Consider the following 12,242-nt stretch of genomic DNA (forward strand, 5'->3'; position numbering starts at 1 on the left):
GGGTGCTGAGTGCCTTTGAAAAACCTGTGTTTCAGGGCCTCTCTTTATTTAGTAACAATTCTAGTTTGGTATCCAAATCTTTGCTTTAGGTGCAAAGTATGGTTGACTGCGTGGACCAGAAAGGGGATAATCTACAGCAGTGTTGGGAAGAGAGGTGAAAATAGGAGCTTTGGCAGCCTGGCATATTCAGTAAATTCCTGTTTCCCCTCAGGATTGAAATGACCAAAGAATTCTTAATCCTCAGGAAGCTGCTCAGAATCCCACCCTTCTTCTCTCAGGCCACATGTAAACAGGCCATTTGTATTTGGTTTGCATGGCAAGGTTTTGCTAGTTGGGGAGCTGCAGGGGTGTCTTCTGTGAGGAGCTGCTAGAAGCTTCCCCCAGGTCTGATAGAGCCAATGCCAGCCGACTCCGAGATGGACCCGCCGCTGGCCAAGGCTGAGCCAACCAGCGACAGTGGTAGAGTCTCTGGGATAATGTATTTAAGGAGGGGGGAAAGTTGCTGCACAAGAGCAATTGCAGCTGGAGAGAAGAGTGAGAATATGTGAGAGGAACAACCCTTCAGACACCAAGGTCAGTGAAGAAGGAGGGGGAGGCAGTGCTCCAGGTTCCAGAGTAGAGATGCCCCTGCAGCCCATGGTGAAAACCATGGTGAGGCAGGCTGTCCCTGGCAACCCATGGAGGTTAAAGGTGGAGCAGGTATCCACCTACAGCCTATGAAGGATGCCATGTTGGAGCAGATGGCTGCACCTGGAGGAGGCTGTGACCCTGCAGGAAGCCTATGCTGGAGCATGTTTGCTGGCAGGACCTGTGGACACATGGGGGACCTATGCTGGAGCAGTTTGTTCCTGAAGGACTGCACCCTGTGGAAGGGACCCACGCTGGAGCCGTTTGTGAAGAACTGCAGTCCATGGGAAGGACCCACATTGGAGAAGGTCATGGAGGACTGTCTCCTGTGGGGGGGACCTCACGTTGGAGCAGGGGAAGAGTGTGAGGAGTCCCCCCCCGCCGAGGAGGAAGGAGCAGCAGAGACAACGTGTGATGAGCTGACCGTGATCCCCATTCCCCATCCCCCTGTGCCACTGGAGGGGAGAAGATAGAGAAAATCACAAGTGAAGTTAAGCACAAGAAGAAGGGAGGGGTGTGTGTGTGGGGAGGGTTTTTTTTAATATTTGGTTTTATTTCTCATTATCCTACTCCGATTTGATTGGTAATAAATTAAACTAATTTCCCCAATTTGAGTCTATTTTGCCCATGACATAACTGGTGAATGGTCTCTCCCTGTCATTATCTTGACCCATGAGCTTTTCATTGTATTTTCTCCCCCTGTCCAGCTGAGGAGAGGAGTGATAGAATGGCTTTGGGGGACACCTGGTGTCCAGCCAGGGTCAACCCACCCCACCACCTTAGACCTTCACCTTAGACATGATTAAATGATAAATGCTATTTTCCTTCTTATTGCCACTTCTGAGATACATACGTGCAATAGGAATGCCATGACAATGCTGACAACTTATTTCAAGGTAGTGGGTGTATGTCATTGGCACTTCCTCCTTAATTCCAATTAAGGACACTAGCACTAGTTTCCACTCTGTTATGCCACATTGGTAATTATTCTGCCTCTGCACTGCTTCTACTCTGCCCATTCCTGCAACTTGGCTGAGCTGCATTATCTGGCAAACAATTGCCCTTGCCCTCCAAGTTTAGAAAGAAGACTAATATGTTCCAAGCATCAAGATTTAATTTGTTAGTATTTCGTCTCTAACAGAAAGGATTTATCCACTGAAATATTGAAGCTTTTCATCAAAGCAAGCAGTGCTTCTGAGCATCAGCCTTGGATTGTAGAACTCATCCATACAACTGCTTTCAATAGCAAAATCTGCTTCTTCAATCTTACATTTGCTAATAAAATTCTAAGGTACAGCAAATAAAAACAAAACAAGTCAATCAAAGTGACACTGCATCTCCACACTGTAATTCACTTACAATTGCTCTGTCATGCATTCTAAGGATTTGTCATAGCATCTTGATATTGTATCATGCCTTGATACTAACTCCCAATAACAGTGCTGCTTCTTTTATATCACTGCGTCATTTAAGGGAAAATAAAACCTGTATTATTCCTGGTTCATCTGTTTGTTTTCCTGAATTAGCAATAAAACTACCATGAGTGGTAAATATCTTAGAATGAAATTTAAGGCACATTAATTTTTAATGATTTTCCCACAGTTCATTTTAATTTGGCTGTATGCATCATTTGCCTTCTTAATTTTTCTGCTTAGTGAATTTATAACCAAACAAATCTATAATGCGTCTTTTATAGGGGAAAGATACTGAATTAGTCCTTTCTCGCATAGAAATCATTGATCATTTATTTACAAGTTAAGTAGTAGATAGTGGAAGAAGATTAACACAGAATGCACCCTGTAACATATAAATATAGGATTATTTTTGTCTTCTACAACCTCTCTTCTTGTTGAAGGTAATTACTTTTGGGTCTACTATATTAAACGCAATTATCAACTAATGTGTGAGAACATGAATTTAATTTGTAATTAAATGGTATTTACGAAGTGAAACCTGTTAAGTACTTAGTATTTAAAGGAAAGTTCTTGAACTAAATCTGTGATTTTAAGTTTTCATTTTTAATCCAATACTACGCTGGTTTTCCAAACCATTTCTGTCAACATATTTAGGCTAGGGTAAGCAGGAACACAGTGGCAGAGCAAAAGGTTTTGAGGAGAAAAACCCTTATACAATAAAGATGAAAAATTTCTTAAATGTCCTTTTTCCTCTCTAGTGCAAACTAAATAAAAATCAAGATATCAAGGGCATTAATCTAGTTGTACAAGCACGACTTACAAGAAGGCTTCTTTCCATTTGAGTCTATTCTTACAAAATTGCATCTGGCACTCAGCTGCAAGAACTTCTATTTTGACAGCTTTAAAGTACATAATATTGCATTGTTCTCAGTGTGAAAAACTGTTTTCTAATCAGCAAATTTCACTGTTACACTTTCCTGTCTGCACTTGTCAGCTCCTTCCAATCCTTACAGCCCTTTTACTCTTAGACAGCTGTAGAGTAGTATTAAAAGCATTAGAAAGAATCAAGTCTAAGGATCTCCAAGAACCAGTAAAGTTGGTTCAGCTGCACACCAGATGATACCTGAATGGTTTCTTTAGAGGTTTTTTGTCAGTGTTATTTTTATTAAAAAGTTCCAACCCCAAAACAAACCCCAGATCCTTTATTGTTATATTTTCTGTTCCTCTTCCTAAATTATAAAGTGTAACAGATAAAGAAAACAGAAAGATCATTCAAAACAGTAGTTTGAGCTTGTAGCTGATATCCATCAAACCCTTGTGTCAGCCTGATTTCCCCTCTCTTACTCATGACTTACTGTGAAATAATTTCTTGAAGTATGGTCTTAATAAAATGAGCTATGTACTGTGAGCCTCCTCTTTTACTTTTCATTATTTGTGCTTTCTTTATTTCTTCCTTATTCTATAGCCACAATACATTCCTTGAGAAAAAGCTTTCTGCACTTTCTGCTGCAGGAGAGTACAGTACCAGACATCATCTCAGCCATCACCTCTGCTTTGAATCAAGTTCCAGGCTTTATGCTTCATCTTCAGAGATTCTGAGCTCCTGGTTCAAGAGGTTTGAAAAGCTACTTAAAGCTCAAGATTATGATGCAAGTTGCCATAATAGTCTCCTTTGGTGCAAGGGTACTCCTTCAAATGGTTGAAACCCTCTCTGTGATAATTGTTAGTTTCTTCCAATTGGGTCTAAGTCTAAAATAATTTTGTCTTGGACTAGAGAAACAAGCTGCTTTATTTTCCACTCCCAACTCAGGATTCTTTTCCCTAACACTACTTTTTATACCAAATACTTGGAAATTAAATTAAGAAAAATCAGAACTATTCCTAAAAACAACGAAGATCTCTTCCTCTGTTCTAGATCTTTGAGGAGAGGAAAAGAACACAAATCCATCACAGATGTTACACATGCTCTACTAAACAGTAATTAAATGCAGTACTGAACAACAGTGATTACTGTTTATGATGTGGTATCGAAGAGATTTTACCCAGTACCAAAAAGGGAATTAAGTATGCTTGATACATCTCCAGTAAACAACATCCCTAGGTAGATATCCTATTTTCTGTGCCTGATACTTTACCAAACTTGGATCTTTCCAACTGTAATATAACTGAAAATTACAAAGATATTTGGGAAATTTAAAAAGGGAAAGCCTGTACAAAAATGTGACACTTCTGAAAATTAAGAATAAAAAAAAATTCTGTGTCTAATAGGAAAACACTCAGCTAATTCTAGAATGTTCATATTTTATTACCCATTCACTTATATTTCAGAATTAAATTCTTAGCAGGTAATTATTTTATAGTTATTTTAGGGCTGCTATAGTGAGACACGTGCAGTTTCTATACCTTTTGATACTTTTTCTTGAAGGGAGAACATTTGTTGAAGCTGACCTTTTCTTGAGAAAGGTTTTGATTTCGATGAACTGGGGTTTTTTTTCAACAGACAAGTATCTTATAAAAAAATATCTGAACGAGCTCAAAAATATAAGCTATCACAGTCAGCATCTCTCCTGTATGAGTACAGTGCAGTTCTGTAACCAGGCAGAGAATGGCAGAACATGTTCCTCACCAGCAGTCCTGCGTGGAGGTTCAGCTCCACTGAACACCTTGGGATTATTTCTAACCTGCAGATTGATTTGTCATGTTCTGCAGTGGCACCTTTGAGCTCTGAAGACTGAAAGGAAGGATAACATGTAATATTCTCATAAATTTTGAAGGCTACTCCCTTAAAATTTTTCCACTGTGTACTTGAAATTCTCTGAATCAAAATACTGAGGAACACTGCACTGAACTTTACTGATCCAATCTGCTCTGCATGGATAGTCACACAACATTCATTAAAGTGAATTCTCTAAAGTTTTCTTCAAGCATGCAATTTGCAGCTTGGTTGTACACCAAAGAATTCAGCTAAGCTAGACTTTCTGACGTTTATCCAAATCCAAGCTCAAAAAACCTTTAAGACTTCTTATCAACCACTAATTCGAACCCTACAAAATCCAGCCTAAGCTATTTTCAAAACCAGGTTTGCTGTACAAGTTGACGAGACATTGTCAATGTCACTAAGCAATGTCAGTTAGCAATATTTCTAAACTAGATTTTTAAGCCAACATAAATAAATGACTTCAGGACCACCAAATGACTTAGCAAAGACCAAAGTCGTACGCTCCTTGAAGAAAAAGATAGTGGCACATCACTGGACCTGTTTTGTAAGTCATACGAAGTACTTTATGTTTTAGAATTAAGCATATTTATAACAGTGTTCATTAAAATGCAGAAGTTTCAGAAAGACCAGCAAATTATTGATGTATTTTTCAGTGTTACTGCACATGTATTAATACATTTCACCCACAGCCGCATATGTGTACATGTGACAGATTGTTCTTCAGGATCTAATCAACTTCTCATCCTTTTAACTTCCACCTCCTTATCCTCCAAGCAACATATTTACATTACTACATTACACTGCCTGGTGATTTTGACTCCCTTAGAGCCCTGAAAAAAAAGTATTCCTGGACAGCATATTTCTATTGTTTTTGTCTGCTCCAAAACTCCATAGGCTTTGTGGTGCAAGTGGAGCGCAAAGGTAAAATGCATTATTTCTAGAGCCATCGTGTTCACAGCAGAAGGTGCTCTTCATGTAGAGTGAATGGTTTGGTTATTAATGTCTGAAAACTAGGTCGATATAGGAAAACATCTTTTTATAACACATTTAAAACCTAAATTGAATCGTACACTGAAAGACATAACAATTTATAAATGGTTACAAAGTAGCTATTATAAAGTCTTCCATCATTGAGTCCCTTATTAATCTCTCAATAGTACAGCACAAAATGTGTCAATGAGCTATTAAAGGAAAAAAATCCCAACATAGTTCTACAACAAACTGGTGGAGTATTTAAGTGGCTTTGTAATGTAACAGTGTAGGATGTCAAAGCAGCATGCTGAAAGTTACTGAGATGTAGCAGAAAGGAGCAGAATTATAAGCTACGATGCAATCTGATGTACTTTAGGGCATTTCTACGATGGATTCAGTCCTGCAGAAAGTTATTCTTATGACTTTGCTTACTGATCTCTGTACTGCTACTGAAATCAAAGATCTGAACAAGAGGCAGGCATCTACAGGATCACCCTTTGAGCATCCAGCTTTCCAGGACAGGCTAGTGTGCAAGATGTAATAAAGCACCCTCATAAATTTTTCTTCAGCTTGGCTGCTTGAATTTGGCTCCTACATTTATACAAGTGACCTAATTTTTAAATATGCTGCGTGCCTGCAATTCCCAACAATTTATGCAATCAATCATCATTAAAATCTATGAAAATACTGCTGAAACCTTAGTTGCCCACAGGCATTTATTTCTGCTTGTTGTTATTATTAAAGCAATAGCACTTACTGTCTGAAACACTCCTGTAAAACTAAGGAACAAAAATACATTTTTAAAATGTTGGAGTTGTGTATCAATGTTAACTTCATTTCAGGAAGGAAGAAATATTCTTACGTTACTTGACTATAGTGTATCACTGAATAATGAAATGGAACATATTTTCAAAATTTAAAATGGTGACAATATAAAGGTGCATTAGCAGATTCTTGAAATAAGGTATTTTTGGACTGCCTTGGTTGAACCAAGACAGACATATTTGGAACAGCAGGACAGACTGCATCTCAGCTTGCTTAAGAATTACCATCACCTTCTCTCCGTAGCATCTTAAGCATACTAAATTTCCTTTCTCCCTTTGGTGAAAGCAATTAGAGAACAGATAGAAATGTCCCAGATATTCGGGTTTTGGAGGGGCATTGTTTTTCTATTAACTGGACTCTAATGTATTACTTAGAATAGGGTCATAATCTGAAACAAGAAAGCAAACTGTGCTGTTTCTACATTTTCTGATTTTCATACGTGTATGTTTCAGTTGATAAAAGAGAAAATTGAAACTGGACATTTTCAGGTGCTTGGGAAAGCAGCTTTTCAATACATGATATGAATATCTGTGATACGTGCAGTTTTAGTAGTAAGACCACATGCATCCTCGTTTTGTATAGATCTGATAAAAACCCATTTCCTTGGTGATGTGAGAGGCTGACATGTCTGAGACAGCCTGAGCAGTCAAGTGAACTAGGAGGGTTAATGAGTGGTTCGAATGCTCTCCATTCAGGTGTCTGAATACCAGCACATCTTGGTCCTTGTGGATATACTCTGAATACGAAAACAAAGTTAATGACATTTATTTACACCTATGCTGACATTTTTCTGTATGCAGAAGAAAATCATCAACGTATTTTCCTAAAGGTCAAAAGCCTTTGCATAATATATTTCACTGCATGGAATGGATACCCTCTGATATAATTCAATTGATGTGTTTACCATGTGTTACCCCTAAAAAATGAGTCTTTAACCTTTTTAATATACTGGTGTATTTTCTTTCTTTTATTTCCCCTTTTTTCTGAGGACAACAGAGGAATCATATTCTTTATTATCTCCAGCATGTAGCATATGCTTACTGTTCTGTTTGGGTTGATGTATTTTGACATGGTTCCCCTATCCAGTTTCTCCATCATAATTTATTCTACTGTGATGAACGCTATAAGTAATGGATATTTGTGCCTCATATGACTTCAAAGACAGCAGTATCCTTCTTGCTTCTCTCTGCAAATTTCCTTACACTTTCAAATTCTTAGATATTAAAACCACCACCATTTTTTCCCTTCATCTGGATGGAAGTGTCACCAAGGATTTTTAATTCACATGGCATCTTTCTTTAGGGACCTCAACTCTGCGCCTTTGTTTCTGAAAAAGCAGACTGCAGTGAAATGTTCTGTAGTAAGCAGAACATCAGGGGAAAAGACTTCACTAGGGTATGAATTCAAGGATGGCATTAGATATTTTTATTTTAATCAGTTATATCGTGCAGGGTGATATTTCCAAATCTGCTGTGATATCTGCTGTTCAATCACAAAGTGTGTCATAATCAACTCTTGCATGCAAAACAACAGGGACAACCGTATTACAGATGGCTCAGAGACGGAATTGAGCTGAGATCAGAATGTGACAGAGGGAAAAAGAGAAATGTAGTAGAAATTATACCATTTACAATAACTGTCATCCTCACTACTTTAAATTTAAATAGAGGGGATTAGTTTACAACTTTAAACTCCGTGTTTATTCTTTTTTATTATTAGCCCTTGTCACTTACTTAGTTTATTTTTCTGTTTTATTTCATTTAACGTTTATTTCAGGGGGTTTAAAACAGTCTTATAAGATATATAATGCAGCATTATTTTATAAGGAGTACATATTTAATAAAGCTCTTCAAAGTCCTTTCTCAAAGTGGACTAAGAACCTTGTGGCATATACAGCCCTCCTCTCTTAAATCTGAAGTACGATCAAGCTACGTTTGTGCATTTTGAAGAAAACAAAGCAATGGTTAATTCATTCTGCCCAAGGCATATTTCTGGAGAGACTATACTGTTACAGAAACACTAAACACAGTGATTAACTACTGAACAAAGGTCTTATTTAGGCCTAGAAATTACATACAACTCTCAGACTGGACTGGTCTTCCATGAGTGCTCAGAATATCTGTGCCTAACACCACAGACTTCTCCTTTTGCCAGTCTCCAGGCTTTTGTTGCAGCAATGTCTGTGTTTATTTTCAGTGACAAAGTTAAAGGCATCTGACTTTAAGCAAAGCTTGCTCTTTTCACTGATTTTTCCCTTCTGCAGCGTACGTGTGGCAGTTACTATGGTAATTGCTTCGGCATTAAGTAACAGTGAAAGTACATGCGTTAAAATGATACTATTTAGAAGTGGCTAAGTTACCTGGGCCCTGACTGTGGTTAAGCAAGTGGTTACATTGGGACAATATTTACGGAGTCTTGAATGAATGAATGTATTCAGTATATTAAGTGATTTCTCTTCTGGCTTCTCATCTAAAGGTGTTCCTTGATAAGGAACCGCCTAAGAATCAACCCTTTGCCAGAGGGGAAGAGAAGAGGTTTAAGGGCGCAGTAAGACAGCTTTGCTCTTGGATGGATTTTAGAAACATCATACAAACACTGTGTAATCTCCACCAAGCCAGAGTAAGCAACAAAAGAACTAAGTGTTTGAGTTCCTATGTGCCAAGACAGAATTAATCTTACAGAGAGAGTAGCAGACGGAATTTCTTCAGAGGACATGCATCTTCCCACTCAGACATTAGTGGCACCAAGAACACTTCTAGAACTGAGAGGATATTGAGTTAGAGTTGGAAGGAATCACATGAAAGCAGTAACACAGCTTTTTCTCTTTCAAGTAGAAACAAAAGAGGATCTAGGCTTGAATCATTCTTCAGGTTTCTGAACAGTGGCTTGGGTCAACAGAGATGTTTATATAAAAAGAAGGATCATAGAGAGGTGTTACACTCAAAATCTTGCTGTGGGCTAAAAACATACCTTATATGTAAAGTCAAGAATTTACTATTATTATGCCTGAAATGTTACTAGTCTAATCAATAAATTATTTTTTAATTAACATCTAATTTTTACAGAAACAGAAAGGAGAGAATATGGAAAACAGTCTTAATAATAGAGTTTAAATTGTTATTTGCACATGCCTAATATTTATGCTTTTTTTTTCTGGTGTCCTTTTTTGCCCCTCTGGATATTAAAATTAATCACATTTATGTGTGGGGCAGAAGGCGCACAGTGACTCCCCAGCATCCCAAATCCCCTTCTCTGGGAGGAGTACAATGTCAATGATTTCTTCATCCTTCTCACTCTAGGATGTGCTTGGGGTCATTTCTGGACATTTGTTCATACATGTTTACACCCTGATCTTTCTTCCTTGGTATGCAAGGTGACATTACAATCAAATGTATTATATAGGCATGCTTTACTTATGTTGGCTGTACCCCCAGGACTGTAATTCCTCCACACCACATGATTATGAGACAACCATAAGTATTTCACTCTACACAGAATAACTACCTATTGCTACTATATATGTAAAAATCATGACTATATCACACTAAGAAAAGCAAAAGGAAAAGCAAAGTCCTGCACCTTGGGAAGAAAAACCCCGTGTACCAGTACGCGCTGTGGGCTGAACAGCTAGAAAGCAGCTCTGCAGAGAGGACCTAGGGGTCCTGGTGGACACCAAACTGACCATGACCCAGCAATGCACCCTTGCAGCAAAGAAGGCCAAGATCCCTCTGGGCTGCACTAGAAAGAGCATCTCCAGCAGGTCGAGGGAGGTGAACCTTCCCCTTTGCTCAGCACTCGTGAGTTCATGTCTAGAGTGCTGGGTCCAGCTCTCAGCTCCCCAGTACAAAAGATACAGACATAGTGGAGAGTCCAGGCCCAGAAAGATTATGAAAGGACTGAAGCATCTGTCATACAAGGAGAGGCTGAGACAGCTGGGACTGTCCAACCTACCAAAGAGAAGGCTCAGAGGGGGATCTTATGAATGTACATAAATGTCTACTGAGACGAGTAAAGAGTCAGAGCCAGACTCTTCTCAGAGGTAGCCAGTGAATAGACAAGAGGCAACGGAAACAAAATGAAATACAGGAAATTCCATTTAAACATAAGGCAAAGCTTCTTTTTACTGTAAGGGCGGTGAAACATTGGAGCAGGTTGCCCAGAGAGGCTGTGGAGTTTCCATCCATGGAGTTATTCAAAACTTGATGGGACATCGTCCTGAGCAACCTGCTCCAGCTGACTCTGCTTGAGCAGAGGACTGGAATAGAAGACCTCCGGAGACCAGTTCCAACCTTTATGAGTGTGTGATCCTGTGAAAAGTGAAACAAATTAGGCATAGCCTCCTGACTCTTAGGAAAATTACTATGACACCTAAATAAGCCAAAACAAAACTCCAGGCAGTTCAAGACAAGTTCAGACAAAGTAAGCTTGACAAACCACAGTTTGGAGGGTCTGTGACTTCAGTACAAAGCCTATGGTCTGTTCCCAATATAGGCCACACTGCATTTCCTGGGCATTGGAAGTGTTCTTTTGCTTTCATAAAAAACAAAATTGCAGGTGTAGATGAATAATATATGAAACTCACCTCACAAATTTAATTTCCTGTGTAGTTATCGTCACTGTACCTGCAGGATGTTACACAAAATGACCTTTGCTTCTTTTTAATTAATTCTGTTTAGTGCCACATGTTTATCCTGTAACTTATCCATTGATCAGGAGTTATCTGTCTGCATTGAATAAACTCTCCTTGGAATAGCAAGAAGAGTATAAAAGATTTGGATATTAACATATCAGTATTCTTTTTATTTATAGTTGTTATTTAGAATCCAGGTGTTGCCCTCTTCTAGGGCTTTTTACCCACTTACTCCAAATCAAACAAAATCAGACTTCTGAGTAAGGAAGAACTGTGGGGCTGACCATCCTGTTGCACTTTAGGGCAGTGTCTTTGCATCTGTTTAACAAAAGGGACCTAACACTGAGATACACTAAAGGCAGAAAAACCACTTTTACTAAAACAGAGTTGGAGCAGAACTCTGCCCACAAACACAAACCCACCGTTTTCTCCTCAGTTACCCTTTGAGTAACTTGTTCACTACTACTGCAAAACTGAGAGGCCAATTTGTTGTGACAGCTATGTATGGGGCAGGCACTTACTTGCTTCTGACCACCATTGTGATCTTCAAAATGACCTTAACAGGTTTCGTCCAGCTGTTTGGGTCCTTCAGCATTGCTTTAAATAATCTTTTTCCTTGCACTGCAGAAGGCCAGAGATCACTTACTGTAAGCTAGACAAGGGATACGTAACTAAAAAAACAGTGTTAATGCAATCACAAATAATCATCTCACCACACCATTAGAAAGCTCTCCGGTATGCATATCAAAATCCTCTGAGCATTACATTTTGATAATGGGATGCCTCCTGCATGATTAGTTTTTTCATGCTGCTTTCCCGTTGAAAAGAATGAACTATCTTAAAATAATTTAAAACTAATAAAATATTGACCCCGTAGTGCTGAGTTTCACAGTCCTCAAGAATTTCACTGTGATTTGCTTTTCATTTAATTCTGGAAAGTTAGCATTTCTTTCAGTGAATTTAAGCTCTGTTTCATTACATGTAAAAGCTTAATCCTACAATATATTTTGAATGTCTACCTTCTAATTATGAAATGGTTTAATTAATCCCTTAC

This window comes from Phalacrocorax carbo, chromosome 1 (genome assembly GCF_963921805.1).
Source record: "Phalacrocorax carbo chromosome 1, bPhaCar2.1, whole genome shotgun sequence".
NCBI classification, from domain to species: Eukaryota; Metazoa; Chordata; class Aves; order Suliformes; family Phalacrocoracidae; genus Phalacrocorax; species Phalacrocorax carbo.